Genomic DNA, 18,693 nt, shown 5'->3' with positions numbered 1-18,693 from the left:
ATGGTTGTTAGTATTTGCCTTATGTATTGAGGTGCTCCTATGTTGGGGGCATAAGTATTTACAATTGTTATATCTTCTTCTTGGATCGATCCCTTAATCATTATGTAGTGTCCTTCTTTGTCTCTTCTGATAGTCCTTATTTTAAAGTCTATTTTGTCTGATATGAGAATTGCTACTCCAGCTTTCTTTTGGTTTCCATTTGCATGGAATATCTTTTTCCATCCCCTTACTTTCAGTCTGTATGTGTCTCTAGGTCTGAAGTGGGTCTCTTGTAGACAGCATATATATGGGTCTTGTTTTTGTATCCATTCAGCCAATCTGTGTCTTTTGGTGGGAGCATTTAGTCCATTTACATTTAAGGTAATTATCGATATGTATGTTCCTATTCCCATTTTCTAAATTGTTTTGGGTTCGTTATTATAGGACTTTTCCTTCTCTTGTGTTTTTGTCTAGAGCAGTTCCTTTAGCATTTGTTGTAAAGCTGGTTTGGTGGTGCTGAACTCTCTCAGCTTTTGCTTGTCTGTAAAGGTTTTAATTTCTCCATCAAATCTGAATGAGATCCTTGCTGGGTAGAGTAATCTTGGTTGCAGGTTTTTCTCCTTCATCACTTTCAGTATGTCCTGCCACTCCCTTCTGGCTTGTAGAGTTTCTGCTGAGAGATCAGCTGTTAACCTTATGGGGATTCCCTTGTGTGTTATTTGTTGTTTTTCCCTTGCTGCTTTTAATATGCTTTCTTTGTATTTAGTTTTTGACAGTTTGATTAATATGTGTCTTGGCGTATTTCTCCTTGAATTTATCCTGTATGGGACTCTCTGTGCTTCCTGGACTTGATTAACGATTTCCTTTCCCATATTAGGGAAGTTTTCAACTATAATCTCTTCAAATATTTTCTCAGTCCCTTTCTTTTTCTCTTCTTCTTCTGGAACCCCTATAATTCGAATGTTGGTGCGTTTAATGTTGTCCCAGAGGTCTCTGAGACTGTCCTCAGTTCTTTTCATTCTTTTTTCTTTATTCTGCTCTGCAGTAGTTATTTCCACTATTTTATCTTCCAGGTCACTTATCCGTTCTTCTGCCTCATTTATTCTGCTATTGATCCCATCTAGAGTATTTTTCATTTCATTTATTGTGTTGTTCATCATTGTCTGTTTCATCTTTATTTCTTCTAGGTCCTTGTTAACTGCTTCTTGCATTTTGTCCATTCTATTTCCAAGATTTTGGATCATCTTTACTATCATTATTCTGAACTCTTTTTCAGGTAGACTGCCTATTTCCTCTTCATTTGTTAGGTCTGGTGGGTTTTTATCTTGCTCCTTCATCTGCTGTGTGTTTTTCTGTCTTCTCATTTTGCTTATCTTACTGTGATTGGGTTCACCTTTTTGCAGGCTGCAAGTTCGTAGCTCCCGTTGTTTTTGATGTCTGTCTCCAGTGGCTAAGGTTGGTTCAGTGGGTTGTGTAGGCTTCCTGGTGGAGGGGACTAGTGCCTGTGTTGTGGTGTATGAGGCTAGATCTTGTCTCTCTAGTGGGCAGGTCCACGTCTGGTGGTGTGTTTTGGGGTGTCTGTGGACTTATTATGATTTTAGGCAGCCTCTCTGCTAGTGGGTGGGGTTGTGTTCCTGTTTTGCTATATGGTTGGCATAGGTTGTCCAGCACTGTAGCTTGCTGGTCGTTGAGTGAAGCTGGGTGCTGGTGTTGAGATGGAGATCTCTGGGAGATTTTCGCCGTTTGATATTATGTGGGGCTGGGAGGTCTCTTCTTGACGAGTGTTCTGAAGTTGGCTCTCCCACCTCAGAGGCAGAGTCCTGACTCCTGGCTGGAGCAGCAAGAGCCTTTCATCCACTCGGCTTTTGGGAGGTCTGAGGTCTTCTGCCAGCGTTCAGTAGGTGTTCTGTAGGAGTTGTTCCACATGTAGATGTATTTCTGGTGTATTTGTGGGGAGGAAGGTGATCTCCGCGTCTTACTCCTCCACCATCTTTCCACCGCCCCCCTCCATACTCTCTTGATTACTATAGCTTTAGCCCCAGCAATCAGAGAAGAAAAAGAAATAGAAGGAATTCAAATCGGAATGCAAGAAGTAGAACTATCACTCTTTGCAGATGACATGATACTATACACAGAGAATCCTAAAGATGCTACCAGAAAACTACTAGAGCTATTCAATGAATTTGGTATAGTAGCAGGATACAAAATTAATGCACAGAAATCTCTTGCATCCCTATACACTAATGATGAAATATCTGAAAGAGAAATTAAGGGAAAAAATCCCATTTACCCTTGCAACAAAATGAATAAAATATTTAGGAATATACCTACCTAAGGAGGAAAAAGACCAGTATGCAGAAAACTATGAGACACTGATGAAAGAAATTAAAGATGATACAAACAGATGGAGAAATATACCATGCTCTTGGAGTGGAAGAATCAACACTGTGAAAATGACTATACTACCCAAAGCAATCTACAGATTCAATGCAATCCCTGTGAAACTATGAATGGCATTTTTAACAGAACTGGAACAAAAAATTTCACAATTTGTATGGAAACAAAAGACCCTGAATAGCCAAAGCAATCTTGAGAAAGAAAAATGGAGCTGGAGCAATCAGGCCCACACTGTATATTTATACTGTGACTTGTTTATATTGCAACTGGAATTTTATCCCTCTTAACCTCCCTCACCTATTTCTTACCTCTCTCCACAGCACTCCTCTCTGTATCTATAACTTTTTTTCTGTTTTCTGTTTGTTCATATATTTTGTTCTTTAGATTCCACATATAGTGAAATCATACAGTGTTTATCTTTCTCAGTTGGTTTTATTTCACTTAGCATAATACCCTCTAGGTCCATGCATGTTGTCACACATGGTGAAATTTCTTTCTTTTTTATGGCTGAGTAATATTTCATGTTGTTTATTATATATTTATTTTATTTATATATAAATATATAATATAATATATATAATATAAATACATATAAATATATATTTTTGTGTGTTTATAAGTATATATATAATATACTCATTATATATTTATTTTATATATGTGTGTGTATATATATATATATATATATATATATATATATATATATATATATATATATATCTCATATCTTCTTTATCCATCATCTGGTGATTAATACTTAGGTTGCTCCATATCTTATTGTAAATAATGTTGCAATTAATATTTGGGATACATATATCTTTTTTAATTTATGTTTTCATATTTAGATAAATAGCCAGGATTGAAATTTCTTAATCATATGATAGTTGTAGTTTAAAATTTTTGTGAAATCTCCATACTGTTTTCTGTAGTGGCTGCACCATTTTACATTGTCACCAACAGTGCACAAGTGTTCCCTTTTCTCCACATTAATTCCAACAATTGTTACTTGCTGTCTTTTTGATAAAAGCCATTTGGACAGGTATGAGGTCATATATTATTGTGGTCTTGATTTGCACTTCCCTGATGATTAGCATATTTTTCGTGTGCCTCTTGGCCATCTGTGTGTCTTCCTTGGAAAATATCTATTCAGATCCTCTGCTTATTTTTTTAATTTGGTTGTTGTTTTGATGTTGAGTTTTATGAGTTCTTTATGTATTTTGGATATTAATTCCTTACTAGATATATCACTTGCAAAGAGCTTCTCCCATTGAGTAAGTGTTCTTTTCCTTTTGTTGATCTTTTCCTTCTCTGTGCAAATCTTTTTCATTTGATGTAGTACTCTTTGTCTATTCATGCTTTTGCTTCCCTTGCCTGAGGAGACATATTCAAAAAGTAATTACTAAGACTGATATCAAAAATCCTACTGCCTATGTCTTCTTCTAGAAATGTTATGGTTTTAGTGCTTAAATTCAGTCTTCAATCCATTTTGAGTTGATTTTTCTACATGGTCTGAGAGAGTTGTCCAGTCTGATTCTTTTTCATGTAGCACCATTTATTGTAGAGGCTCTCTTTTCCTCATCGCATATTCTTGCATGAAAATAAGAATGGGTTTATTTCTAGGCTCCCTACTCTGTTCCATTGATCTATGTGTCTCTTTTCTGCCAGTATTGTACTGTTTTGACTACTGTTCAAATCAGTTCAAAATCAGGAATATGATACCCTCAGCTTTGTTCTTCTTTCTCAAGATTATTTTGGTTATTCAGAGTCTTTGGTGTTTCCACAAATGCCATTGATATTTTGATAGGAATTCCATTGATCTGTAGATCGCCTTGAGTAGTATGGTCATTTTAACAATATTCAATCTTCCAATCCATGAAAATGGTATATCTTGCCATCTGTTTGTGTCTTCTTTTATCAGAGTCTTTTAGTTTTCTGAGTATGGGTCTTTTACCTCCTTGGTTAGATTTATGCCTAGGTATTTTATTCTTTTTAATGGAATTATAAATAGAAGTGTTTTCTTAATTTCTCTGATACTTTGTTGTTATAGAAATGCAACAAATTTCTGTATTTTAATTTTGTCTCCTGCAACTTGACTGAATCCATTGATGACTTATATATATATAGGTTTTGGTGGCATCTTTAAGATTTTCTATGTATAGTATCATGTCATCTCCAAACAGTGACAGTTTCACTTCTTCCTTTCCAATTTGGAATCCTTTATTTCTTTTTCTTGTATGATTGCTGTGGCTAGGGCTTCTAATAGTATGTTGAATAAAAGTGGCACAGGTAGGCATCCTTGTCTTGCTCTAACCTTAGAGGAAATACTTTCAGCTTTTCACTGTTGAGTGTAATGTTGGCCATGGGTTTGTCACATATGTCTCTTATTATGTTGAAGTATGTTCACTCAATAGCACTCTGTTGAAAGTTTTTTGTTTTTTGTTTTTGCGGTATGCGGGCCTCTCAGTGTTGTGGCCTCTCCTGTGGCAGAGCACAGGCTCTGGACACACAGGCTCAGTGACCATGGCTCACAGGCCTAGTCGCTCCATGGCATGTGGGATCTTCCTGGACTGGGGCACAAACCCATGTTCCCTGCATCAGCAGGTGAACTCTCAACCACTGCGCCACCAGGGAAACCCTGTTGAAAGTTTTTTTTACCATAAATCGCTGTTTAATTTTGTCAAAAACTTTTTCTGCATCTCCTGAGATGATCATATGATTTTTTTTGAATTTTATTTATTTTTTTATACAGCAGGTTCTTGTTAGTTATCCATTTTATACATATTAGTGTATGTATGTCAGTCCCAATCTCCCAATTCATCACACCACTTCTTGTTTTTTAATATGGTGTATCACATTGATTGATTCACAGATATTGAGCCATCTTTGCAGGCCTGTGATAAATCCCATTTGATCATGGTGTATCATCTTTTTGAATTCTGTTTGCTAATATTTTGTTGATTGTTTTTTGCGTCTATGTTCATCAGTGATATTGGTCAGTAATTTTCTTTTTTTATCAGATAGATTGCTTATCTCAACTTCTCTTAGTTCTTCTGGGGTTTTATCTTGTGTCTTTCTTTGGATCATAATCTTCTACTGCCTCATTTTGCCTAATTTGCTGTTTTTATTTCTATGTATTTAGTAGGTTGGTTACATTTCCCCATCTTGGTGAAGTAGGCTTGTGTAGGAGATTTTCTATGTTCCTAGCAGTGCACTCTGCTCTGGTCACCAAATCTCTATGCTCTAGTGGTGCCCCTTATGTGGGCTATGTAAGTCATTCTATTGTGGCTGGCTGACTGCTGTATGTGATCTGGTAGGCATGACAGGCCTTGGTCTGGTCAGTTTACAGGCTACCAGCCACTGGCAGGCAAGGTAAGGTCACAAAGTGGCTAGCTGCAGGGTTCTGGCGGGCCCCAGGTCTACTGCCAGCCCACTGGAGTGTGGAGCTTGATTCCACAATTGGTAGTTGTGGAATTGAGGTTTCCAGATCTAGTGTCAGCCTGCTGATGGGCAGGGCTGATTCCTGACACAGTTGGTTGCAGCTGAGGTGTCCCAAAGCTTATGTCAGTCTGCTAGTGGGTGAGGCTGGATCCTGGGGGTTGTGGGGCACAACATTGTCTCAGAGCTGGTTTTGTCCTGCTGGTGGGTGAGACTGGGGCCAACGGGATCCTTGAGCTGGTGCAGGCTGCTGGTGGGTGGGCTGGGTCCTGACATAGCAAGCTGTGGGACTGTGGTAGTCCTGATGCTGGTGTCTGTTCACTGGTAGGCAGAGGTAAGGCCTGGTCCCAGGAGAATTTTGAAGCTGATGTTATCCTACTGGTGGGCAGAGCTCAGTCTAGGGTGGTCTCTGGCTGCAGGGCCCTGGTGGTCTTGGGATAGTTGTCTTCTAGTTGGAGGCAGGACTGGGTACCAGGGTGCCTGTGGGCACAGGTGGTCTTAAAGCATTTGGCCTGCTGGTGGGTAGGCCTGTGTCCCTGCCCAGCTAGCTGCTTGGCCTGAGGTGTCCTGCTCTTGGTGTAGACAGGTTAGTGGGCAGGACTAAGTCCTAGTGCTAATAAGCTAGATGGAGGATTCCAAAATGCTGCTTGCCAGCACCATCATCCTTCTCATACAAAGAGTTTCCCAAAAGTGCTGCCACCAGTGTTTATGTCCCCAGGGTAAGCTCCAGTTGCCTCCTGCCTCTCTGGAGGATCTCCAAAATCAATAGGTGGATCTGATCCTGGGTCCCAGAGTGTGAGATTTCGTGTGTGCCCTGTAAGAGTGGAGCCTATATTTTCTATAGCTCTCTGGCTTTCCCAAAAGTAAGCCTTAGTCTGATGGGCCTTGTAGAAACAAACTGAGGACCTTTCTAATTTGGGTGTTTTTTATAGTTTACTGAACACAGAGCCAACTGACCTATGGTCTACAGCTGACTTAAACACTAATTTGCTCTTTTCATTGTGCTCCTCTTGACTTCAGTTTATTTGTAAAATGAGTGAGCTGGACTAAATGTTCTGTGCTGCCCTCCCAACCCTAACATTCCTTCTTTACTAAATGAGACGAGTTTTGACTAGCTGAGGTTGAACTATATAAGCCTTCTATTTTTAAGAGCTGTAGGAGGCATGTTGTCTAGAAATGCAGTTGTGTATGTGCCTTGGCAAATAAATAATCAGTAGAGTATTATGAGAATAACTGAACACTTTGACTACTGGGGATTTTGATATGTCCCAGAGTTTTGCATTATTTCATACATTTCATATAGGTATGGGAGATTGAGTAATAGATATCCTAACCTCAAGATAAATCCTAAAGATATTGTGTTTTTCAATAAATTCCTAGGAAAAACACATTGTTTTCATGAACTTTCTCTAAAAAATGAAGTCTAGTGTTATTTACCAAAGCACTGATCTTATTAAAGCATGTGTGTGTGTGTGTGTGTGTGTGTGTGTGTGTGTGTGTGTTGCTCTGCTAAGTGTTTATAAGTTGCAAGAGGTCTGTTTAATGCAGGTTTCTCAACCTCAGCACTATTGATATTTTGAACTGGAAAATTCTTTCACGTGGGGAAGTTGTCCTAGGAATCTCTAGCTCTACTGGATAGGTGCCAATAATAGCTCTCCATCCCAGTTGTGAAAATAAAAAATATCTCAAGACATTGTCAAATGTCCACTGAGGGGTACAGATGGACCCAGCTGACAATCACTTTTTTAGTGCAGGGCAATCCTCTTTAGCTAGAGTATACTGACCAGATGGATGCAAACGTTACTGCTTGGTGAACCAATTAAATAAATTTTAATCTTGCCAAAATGAATCTAAATCTCTCATTGACAGTTAAAAGTAGCTCTCTAAAGATGTGGCACATATATACAATGGAATATTAGCCATAAAAAGAAAAAAAATTGAGTTATTTGTAGTGAGGTGGAGGGACCTAGTGTCTGTCATACAGAGTGAAGTAAGTCAGAGAGAGAAAAACAAATACCATATGCTAAAACATATATATGGAATCTAAAAATAAAAGGTTCTGAAGAACCTAGGGACAGGACAGGAATAAAGATGAAGACTTAGAGAATGGACTTGAGGACACGGGGAGGGGAAGGGTAAGCTGGGACGAAGTGAGAGAATGGCATGGACATATATCCACTACCAAATGTAAAATAGATAGCTAGTGGAAAGCAGCTGCATAGCACAGGGAGATCAACTCCGTGCTTTGTGACCACCTAGAGGGGTGGCGTAGGGAGGGTGGGAGGGAGAAGCAAGAGGGAGGAGATATGGATATATATGTATATGTATAGCTGATTCACTTTGTTATAAAGCAGAAACTAACACACCATTGTAAAACAATTATACTCCAATAAGGATGTTAAAAAAAAAAAGTAGCTGTCTATTTTGTCTAACTGCTAGATGCAAGAGGCAGATTCTGAATGTGGCAATCAGTGACTTCCTTATAAGGTAACAACTCCTGGGAAATCTCAAGAAGTTGCTGAAAGAAATGTAAAAGAAAATGGAGTCTGATGATTCAGCTTGTAAGTTCTCAATGGTATCTCCTTATATCCAAGAGTAAATACTTTTTCTGAGTCCTGTTCCATTATAGTGACAGTAACAGCGAATCTGTGCTATTTTTGTGTTTGTTAATATTCTTGTGTATGTTTTAAGGTAGTCTTCTAAGAGATAAGGGTTTTTCTAAATAAGCATTTCTCCATCCACCTTCTCAAGAATACCAGGGTTTTTATCTTCAGGCTTTTTAGGTTATAATAATTCTTAGTATGACAATGTAGTTAAAAAAAAAAAAAAGAACAGCCTCAGTTCTTTTGAAAAGAGGCCGGGGTGGAACCATATAAGCCTGCAGTATAGTTGGTGGGGTATGGTGTCTTCTTCTCAGACTAAAAGCACAGAATATAGAGGCTGTAAAGTGTGTCAGTTTGATACTCACTTCTGCTGTTTTACTGCTTAAAAAGATCACAGATCCAAAATGACAATTTTATATTTAAGGTCTGTGTGTTTTTAGGCAATCTTATATTGCACAAGGTAATTTAATATAAATAAACCTTCTGAAAGTAAAGAAATATAATAAAATTTTTCAAAATGCTTTGCTAATTTTAGAGAAAAGTGTGTTATGTTTGTTTGTAAGGAATACTACCATTCATTATGTAACTGAGCAGGACCCTATGGGGCCTTCCCGAGACAGGCTCTCCCCATATCCTCTGCCATAGCTCTTCTGTGAAGTACCTAGATAATAGTATTTGATGCACATTCCCTGAGTTGTTTTATAGATGTGAAAACTCCCCACCAAATGGAAGAAGTTAACTACTTCATGACCATGAGCACATAGCCCCAGGTCTCTTGGAGACTAAGGAATGATAATCTTAACCTTTGTGACACCTCCCTATTAACTCACCATCATCCAATCAGAGAATTGTGCATGAGCTGATCACATACCCTGCAACCCCCCTCCCTCACCTGGCTTTTAAAAATGCTTTGCCTAAACCCTTCAGGGACCTCAGGTTTTTTTTAGAGCATGAGCCACTCTTATCCTTGCATCACTCTGCAGTAAACCTTTCTCTACCCCCCAACTCCAATGTTTTGGTTCGTTTGGCCTCACTGTGCATCAGGCATAGAAACTTGCAATAACAATTACATTTTTTTTGTCTTTAAATCCAAACAGACAATCTCTCATCAGAAATAGGCCTAAATTTTTAAGATAGTTTGTGTTCTCTAAAAAAAGTACATCTCATTTCTTCTCCCAGCCAATATGAAAGAAGAGGCTGGGTTTACACTCCCACCCTCAACAATTAAAAATCTGGAAAAATGTACAAAAGGACAGTTTCATGACATTGGACATTAGGCAATGGAAGACAGTGATGCCTGAGAGACAGGGAGCAAAATGAAACATATGATTTCCCTGGCGTATTTCTTTGGGATACATTCAGGCTGCAGTGCAAGGAAGGACAAATCAGGAGGAACCCAACAAACTCCCCAAGTTGAAGAGATGAAGTTGAGAGTCTATGGAGAGCAAAAAATCTAGAATTCACAGACAGAGTACCACTAAGGAGAGAGGTGCAAAAAGACCAGAGATCTTCTAAGGAGCCTCCTATATGTTCTTTAACTTACTGATTGTTGTTTGTATGTGAGAAAATTACCTGAGCCCAACAGGGAAAAACACCTGAAAGGATTAGAGAAAAAGTTCCTTGAACTCACACAAGACTTGTAAAAAATGCCAGAACCCATCAGGAAAACTGGAAAACCTCATAAATCATAGGCACTGGGTATAGTATTCATAGGGTTCTTGCCTCACTAGTGGGGAATAATTAGCCCTACATGAAACACAGCCCAAGACTTGCCTAACAAATTTTAAAAAGCAAGACTTGAAAAGAAAAAATGAAAAAAACTTTCCAAGTACCTTGACTACATCCCAGGACAAAGCTCAAGAATATTTATAAGAATATAAAAAATATCCAGCACTCAACAAAGTCAATTCATGATACCTAACATGCAACCAAAATTTACTAGGCATTCAGAAAAGCTGAAAAATATGACCCATAATAATGAGAAAAATCAGTCAATCAAAATTAATACAGAACTGGAGCATATTTTAGAATTAGCAGACAAAAATATTAAAACAGGGGAATCAGGAAGATGGCGGAAGAGTAAGAGGCGGAGATCACCTTCCTCCCCAGAGATACACCAGAAATACATCTAATCGTGGAACAACTCCTACAGAACACCTACTGAATGCTGGCAGAAGACCTCAGACCTCCCAAAAGGCAAGAAACTCCCCATGTACCTGGGTAGGGCAAAAGAAAAAAGAATAAACAGAGACAAAAGAATAGGGACGGGACATACACCAGTGGGAGGGAGCTGTGAAGGAGGAAAAGTTTCCACATACTAGGAAGCCCCTTCGAGGGCAGAGACTGCAGGTGGCGGAAGGGGAAAGCTTCGGAGCCGCAGAGGAAAGCACAGCCACAGGGGTGCGGAAGGCAAAGCGGAGAGATTCCCGCACAGAGGATCAATGCCGACCGGCACTCACCAGGCCGAGAGGCTTCTCTGCCCGCCCGCTGGCGCGGGCGGGGCTGGGATCTGAGGCTCGGGCTTTGGTCGGGGCGCAGGGAGAGGACTGGGGTTGGTGGCGTGAACACAGCCTGCAGGGGATTAGTGCACCACGGCTAGCCGGGACGGAGTCTGGGGAAAATTCTGGACCTGCCAAAGAGGCAAGAGACTTTTTCTTCCCTCTTTGTTTCCTGGTACGCAAGGAGAGGGGATTAAGAGCGCTGCTTAAAGGAGCTCCAGAGACGGGTGCAAGCTGCGGCTAACAGGGCAGACCCCAGAGATGGGCATGAGATGCTAAGGCTGCTGCTGCCGCCACCAAGAAGTTGGTGTGCGAGCACAGGTCACTATCCACACCTCCCTTCATGGGAGCCTGTGCAGCCCGCCACTGCCAGAGTCCCAGGATCCAGGGAAAACTTCCCCGGGAGAACGCACGGTGCGCCTCAGGCTAGTGCAGTGTCCTGCTGGCCTCTGCTGCCGCAGGCCTGCCCCACATCTGCACCCCTCCCTCCCCTGGGCCTGAGTGAGCCAGAGTCCCCAAAGCAGCTGCTCCCTTAACCCCGTCCTGTCTGAGCAAAGAACAGACGCCCTCCGGCGACCTACACGCACAGGCAGGGCCAAATCCAAAACTGAGACCCAGGAGTTGTGCAAACAAAGAAGAGAAAGGGAAATCTCTCCCAGCAGCCTCAGAAGCAGCATATTAAAGCTACACAATCAACTTGATGTACCCTGCATCTGTGGAATACATGAATAGACAACAAATCATCCCAAATTGAGCAGGTGGACTTTGAGAGCCAGATTTATGATTTTTTCCCCTTTTCCTCTTTTTGTGAGTGTGTATGTGTATGCTTCTGTGTGAGATATTGTCTGTATAGCTTTGCTGTCACAATTTGTCCTAGGGTTCTATCCATCCGTATTTTTTTTTCTTTAAAAAATTTTTTTTCTTAATAATAATTTTTTATTTTAATAATTTTATTTTATCTTTATTTTATTTTACCCTCTTTCTTTCATATTTTTTTCTTCCTTCCTTCCTTCCTTCCTTCCTTCCTTCCTTCCTTCCTTCCCTCCCTCCCTTCTTTCTTTCTTCCTTTCTTTCTTTCTTTCTTTCTTTCTTTCTTTTTCTTTCTTTCTTTTTCTTTCATTCTACTTTTTCTCCCTCTTATTCTGAGCCATGTGAATGAAATGCTCTTGGTGCTGCAGCCAGGAGTCAGTGCTGTGCCTCTGAGGTGGGAGAGCCAGCTTCAGAACACTGGTCCACAAGATACCTCCCAGCTCCACATAATATCAAATGGCAAAAATCTTCCAGAGATCTCCATCACAACACCCGCACCCAGCTTCACTCAACGACCAGCAAGCTACAGTGCTGGACACCCTACACAAAACAAGCAGTGGGCTTCCCTGATGGTGCAGTGGTTGGGTGTCCACCTGCCAATGCAGGTGAGGCAGGTTGGTGCCGCGGTCCAGAGGAATCCCACGTGCCACAGAGTGGCTGGGCCCGTGGGCCATAGCCACTGTGCCTGTGCGTACAGAGCCTGGGCTCCGCAATGGGAGAGGCCATGGTGGTGAGAGGCTCGGGTACCACAAAAAAAACAACTAGCAATACATGAAAACAACCCCACCCAGTAGCAGAGAAGCTGCCTAAAATCATAATATATCCACAGACACCTCAAAACACAGCACCAGACGTGGACCTGCCCACCAGAAAGACAAGATCCAGCCTCATCCACCACAACACAGGCATTAGTCCCCTCCACCAGAAGCCTACACAACAAACTGAGTGAACTTTAGCCATGGGGGACCAAAACCAAAAACAACAGGAACTACGAACCAGCAGCCTGCAAAAAGGAGACCCCAAACACAGTAAGATAAACAAAATGAGAAGACACAAAAACACACAGCAGATGAAGGAGCAAGATAAAAACCCACCAGACTTAACAAATGAAGAGGAAATAGGCAATCTACCTGAAAAAAAAATCAGAATAATGATAGCAAATATGATCCAAAGTCTTGGAAATAAAATAGACAAAATGTAAGAAATTTTTTTTTTATTTTATTTTATTTATTTATTTATTGTGGTACATGGGCCTGTCAGTGTTCTGGCCTCTCCCGTTGTGGAGCACAGACTCCGGATGCACAGGCTCAGTGGCCATGGTTCATGGACCCAGCCGCTCCATGGCATGTGGGATCTTCCTGGACCAGGGCATGAACCTGCATCCCCTGCTTTAGCAGGCAGACTGTCAACCACTGCACCACGAGGAAAGCCCAAGAAACATTTAACAAGGACCTAGAAGAACTAAAGATGAAATAAGCAATGATGAACAACACAATAAATGAAATTAAAAAAACTCTAGATGTGATTAATAGCAGAATAACTGAGGCAGAAGAACGGATAAGTGACCAGGAAGATAAAATAGTGGAAATAACTACTGCAGAGCAGAATATAGAAAAAAAAATGAAAAGATCTGAAGACAGTCTCGGAGACCTCTGGGACAACATTAATTGCACCAACATTTGAATCATAGCAGTTTCCGAAGAAGAACAGAAAAAGAAAGGGACTGGGAAAATATTTGAAGAGATTATAGTTGAAAAATTCCCTAATATGGGAAAGGAAATAGTTAATCAAGTCCAGGAAGCACAAAGAGTCCAATACAGGATAAATCCAAGGAGAAACACGCCAAGATACATATTGATCAAACTGTCAAAAATTAAATACAAAGAAAACATATTAAAAACAACAAGGGAAAAACAACAAATAACACACAAGGGAATCCCCATAAGTTTAAAAGCTGATCATTCAGCAGAAACTCTGCAAGCCAGAAGGGACTGGCAGGACATATTTAAAGTGATGAAGGAGAAAAACCTACCACCAATATTACTCTATCCAGCAAGGATCTCATTCAGATTTGATGGAGAAATTAAAAACTTTACAGACAAGCAAGAGCTGAGAGAGTTCAGCACCACCAAACCAGCTTTACAACAAATAGTAAAGGACAATCTCTAGGCAAGAAACACAAGAGAAGGAAAAGACCTACAAAAACAAACCCAAAACAATTAAGAAAATGGGAATAGGAACATACATATAGATAATTACCTTAAATGTAAATGGATTAAATGCTCCCACTAAAAGACACAGACTGGCTGAATGGATGCAAAAACAAGACCCATATATATGCTGTCTACAAGAGACCCACTTCAGACCTACGGACACATACAGACTGAAAATGAGGGAATGGAGAAAGATATTCCATGCAAATAGAAACCAAAAGAAAGCTGGAGTAACAATTCTCATATCAAAAAAAAAAATAGACTTTAAAATAAAGACTATTAGAAGAGACAAAGAAGGACACTACATAATGATAAAGGGATTGATCCAAGAAGAATATATAACAATTGTAAACATTTATGCACCCAGCATAGGAGCACCTAAATACATAAGGCAAATACTAACAGCTATAAAAGGGGAAATCAACAGTAACACATTCATAGTAGGGGACTTTAACACCCCACTTTCACCAATGGACAGATCATCCAAAATGAAAATAAATAAGGAAACACAAGCTTAAATGATACATTAAACAAGATGGACTTAATTGATATTTATAGGACATTCCATCCAAAAACAACAGAATACACATTTTCTTCAAGTGCTCATGGAACATTCTCCAGGATAGATCATATCTTGGGTCACAAATCAAGCCTTGGTAAATTTAAGAAAATTGCAATTGTATCATGTATATTTTCCGACCACAACGCTATGAGACTAGATATCAATTACAGGATAAGATCTGTAAAAAATAAAAACACATGGAGGCTAAAGAATACACTACTTAATAACGAAGTGATCACTGAAGAAATCAAAGAGGAAATAAAAAAATACCTAGAAACAAACAATGGAGACACAACAACCCAAAACCTATGGGATGCAGCAAAAGCAGTTCTAAGAGGGGAAGTTTATAACAATACAATCCTACCTTAAGAAACAGGAAACATCTCAAATAAACAACCTAACCTTGCACCTAAAGCATTTAGAGAAAGAAGAAGAAAATCAACCCCAAAGTTAGCAGAAGGAAAGAAATCATATCAGATCAGAAATAAATGAAAAAGAAATGAAGGAAACGGTCACAAAGATCAATACAACTAAAAGCTGGTTCTTTGAGAAGATAAACAAAATTGATAAACCATTAGCCACATTCATGAAGAAAAACAGGGAGAAGACTCAAATCAGTTGAATTAGAAATGAAAAAGGAGAAGTAACAACTGACACTGCAGAAATACAAAAGATCATGAGAGATTACTACAAGCAACTCTATGCCAATAAAATGGACAACCTGGAAGAAATGTACAAATTCTTAGAAATGCACAACCTGCCAAGACTGAATCAGGAAGAAATAGAAAATATGAACAGACCAATCACAAGTACTGAAATTAAAACTGTGATTAAAAATCTTCCAACAAACAAAATGCCAGGACCAAATGTCTTCACAGGCGAGTTCTATCAAACATTTAGAGAAGAGCTAACACCTATCCTTCTCAAACTCTTCCAAAATATAGAGGAGGGAGGAACACTCCCAAACTCTTTCTACAAGGCCACTATCACCCTGATACCAAAACCAGACAAGGATGTCACAAAGAAAGAAAGCTACAGGCCAATATCACTGATGAACATAGATGCAAAAATCCTCAACAAAATACTAGCAAACAGAATGCAAGAGCACATTAAAAGGACCATACACCATGATCAAGTGGGGTTTATCCCAGAAATGCAAGGATTCTTCAATATACACAAATCATTCAACATGATCCTCCATATTAACAAATTGAAGGAGAAAAACCATGTGATCATCTCAATAGATGCAGAGAAAGCTTTTGACAAAATTCAACACCCATTTATGGTAAAAACCCTGCAGAAAGTAGGCATAGAGGGAACTTTCCTCAGCATAATAAAGGCCATATATGATAAACCCACAGCCAACATCATCCTCAATGGTGAAAAACTGAAACCATTTGCACTATGAGCAGGAAGAGGACCAGGTTGCCACAGCAATCAGAGAAGAAAATGAAATAAAATGAATCCAAATCAGAAAAGAAGAAGTAAAGCTGTCACTGTTTGCCGAATCCAAATCGGAAAAGAAGAAGTAAAGCTGTCACTGTTTGCAGATGACATGATACTATACATAGAGAATCCTAAAGATGCTACCAGAAAACTACTAGAGCTAATCAATGAATTTGGTAAAGTAGCAGGATACAAAATTAATGCACAGAAATCTCTGGCATTCCTATATACTAATGATGAAAAATCTGAAAGTGAAATCAAGAAAACACTCCCATTTACCATTGCAACAAAAAGAATAAAATATCTAGGAATAAACCTACCTAAGGAGACAAAAGACCTGTATGCAGAAAATTATAAGACACTGATGAAAGAAATTAAAGATGATACAAACAGATGGAGAGATATACCATGTTCTTGGATTGGAAGAATCAACATTGTGAAAATGACTCTACTACCCAAAGCAATCTATAGATTCAATGCAATCCCTATCAAACTACCACTGGCATTTTTCACAGAACTAGAACAAAAAATTTCACAATTTGTATGGAAACACAAAAGACCCCGAATAGCCAAAGCAATCTTGAGAACAAAAAATGGAGCTGGAGGAATCAGGCTCCCTGACTTCAGACTATACTACAAAGCTACAGTAATCAAGACAGTATGGTACTGGCACAAAAACAGAAAGATAGATCAATGGAACAGGATAGAAAGCCCAGAGATAAACCCACGCACATATGGTCACCTTATCTTTGATAAAGGAGGCAGGAATGTACAGTGGAGAAAGGACAGCCTCTTCAATAAGTGGTGCTGGGAAAATTGGACAGGTACATGTAAAAGTATGAGATTAGATCACTCCCTAACACCATACACAAAAATAAACTCAAAATGGATTAAAGACCTAAATGTAAGGCCAGAAACTATCAAACTCTTAGAGGAAAACATAGGCAGAACACTCTATGACATAAATCACAGCAAGATCCTTTTTGACCCACCTCCTAGAGAAATGGAAATAAAAACAAAAATAAACAAATGGGACCTAATGAAATTTCAAAGCTTTTGCACAGCAAAGGAAACCATAAACAAGACCAAAAGACAACCTTCAGAATGGGAGAAAATATTTGCACATGAAGCAACTGACAGGATTAATCTCGAAATTTTACAAGTGGCTCATGCAGCTCAGTAACAAAAAAACAAACAACCCAGTCTAAAAATGGTCAGAAGACCTAAATAGACATTTCTCCAAAGAAGATATACAGATTGCCAACAAACACATGAAAGTATGCTCAACATCACTAATAATTACAGTAATGCAAATCAAAACAACAATGAGGTATCATCTCACACCAGTCAGAATGGCCATCATCAAAAAATCTAGAAACAATAAATGCTGGAGCAGGTGTGGAGAAAAGGGAACACTATTGCACTGCTGGTGGTTATGTGAATTGGTACAGCCACTTTGGAGAACTGTATGGAGGTTCCTTAAAACACTACAAATAGAACTACCATATGACCCAGCAATCCCACTACTGGGCATATACCCTGAGAAAACCGTAATTCAGAAAGAGTCATGTACCAAAATATTCATTGCAGCTTTATTTACAATAGCCCGGAGATGGAAACAACCTAAGTGTCCATCTTTGGTTGAATGGATAAAGAAGATGTGGCACATATATACGATAGAATATTACTCAGCCATAAAAAGAAACGAAATTGAGCTATTTGTAATGAGGTGGATGGACCTAGAGTCTGTCATACGGAGTGAAATAAGTCAGAAAGAGAAAGACAAATACCGTATGCTAACACATATATATGGAATTTAATAAAAAAGAATGTCATGAAGAACCTACGGGTAACACAGGAATAAAGACACAGACCTACTAGAGAATGGACTTGAGGATATGTGGAGGGGGAAGGGTAAGCTGTGACAAAGCGAGAGAGTGTCATGGACACATACACACTACCAAACTTAAAATAGATAGCTAGTGGGAAGCAGCTGCATAGCACATGGATATCAGCTTGGTGTTTGTGACCACCTAGAGGGGTGGGATAGGGAGGGTGGGAGGGAGGGAGACGCAAGAGGGAAGAGATATGGGAACATATGTATATGTATAACTGATTCACTTTGTTATAAAGCAGAAACTAGCACACCATAGTAAAGCAATTATACTCCAATAAAGATGTAAAAAAAATATTAAAACAGTTATTTTAATTGTATTCCATATATTCAAAAGTTAATTTGATACCTGAAACATTAAAAAAAAAAAGAAGTTCAAATTGAACTTTGGGAAAGGAAAATCACTATATCTAAGAAGAAAAATACTCTGGATGTGATTAGCAAAAGATAAGGCATTACAAAAGAAAAGATTAGTAAATTTGGAAATAGAAGTGATCTAAAATAAACAGAGAAAAAATATTTTAAATGAATAAACAGAAATATAAATATTTAATTTACAATTGTGTTTAATGCTATGAAGGAAAAAATAGGGTTTTATGTTAGAATAACTGGAGGGAGAATAATACATTTTCCATTTATTAAAGCATACTAGGTACAAATGAAACCTGATTTAAATTGTAACACAACTGGATTTATTGTGTTACAATAGAAAAGTAAATGTAGTTTTTTCTTATAATTAATCCATTTGTTCATTTATTCCACACCATCCTTGTTCATTGATACTATTGATATAGTAGTCCAGATATTTGGCTCACAAAAATGACCAAGGCCCCAGTCCCTTTCTTTGAGGAGCTAG

The 18,693-nt window shown here is 39.1% G+C and overlaps 1 protein-coding gene across 1 annotated transcript in view; it reads left to right on the top strand.

Annotated features, from left to right (window-relative positions):
• The window catches only part of GUCY1A2 (guanylate cyclase 1 soluble subunit alpha 2), a 382,047-nt gene that overhangs the window by 363,108 nt on the left and 246 nt on the right, over positions 1–18,693 (top strand). The gene's annotated exons all lie outside the window — the stretch shown is intronic.

The sequence above is a fragment of the Lipotes vexillifer genome, unplaced genomic scaffold, assembly GCF_000442215.2.
Source record: "Lipotes vexillifer unplaced genomic scaffold, Lipotes_vexillifer_v1.1 scaffold825, whole genome shotgun sequence".
Classification (NCBI taxonomy): domain Eukaryota; kingdom Metazoa; phylum Chordata; class Mammalia; order Artiodactyla; family Lipotidae; genus Lipotes; species Lipotes vexillifer.
This window is presented reverse-complemented; position numbering and strand designations above follow the sequence as displayed.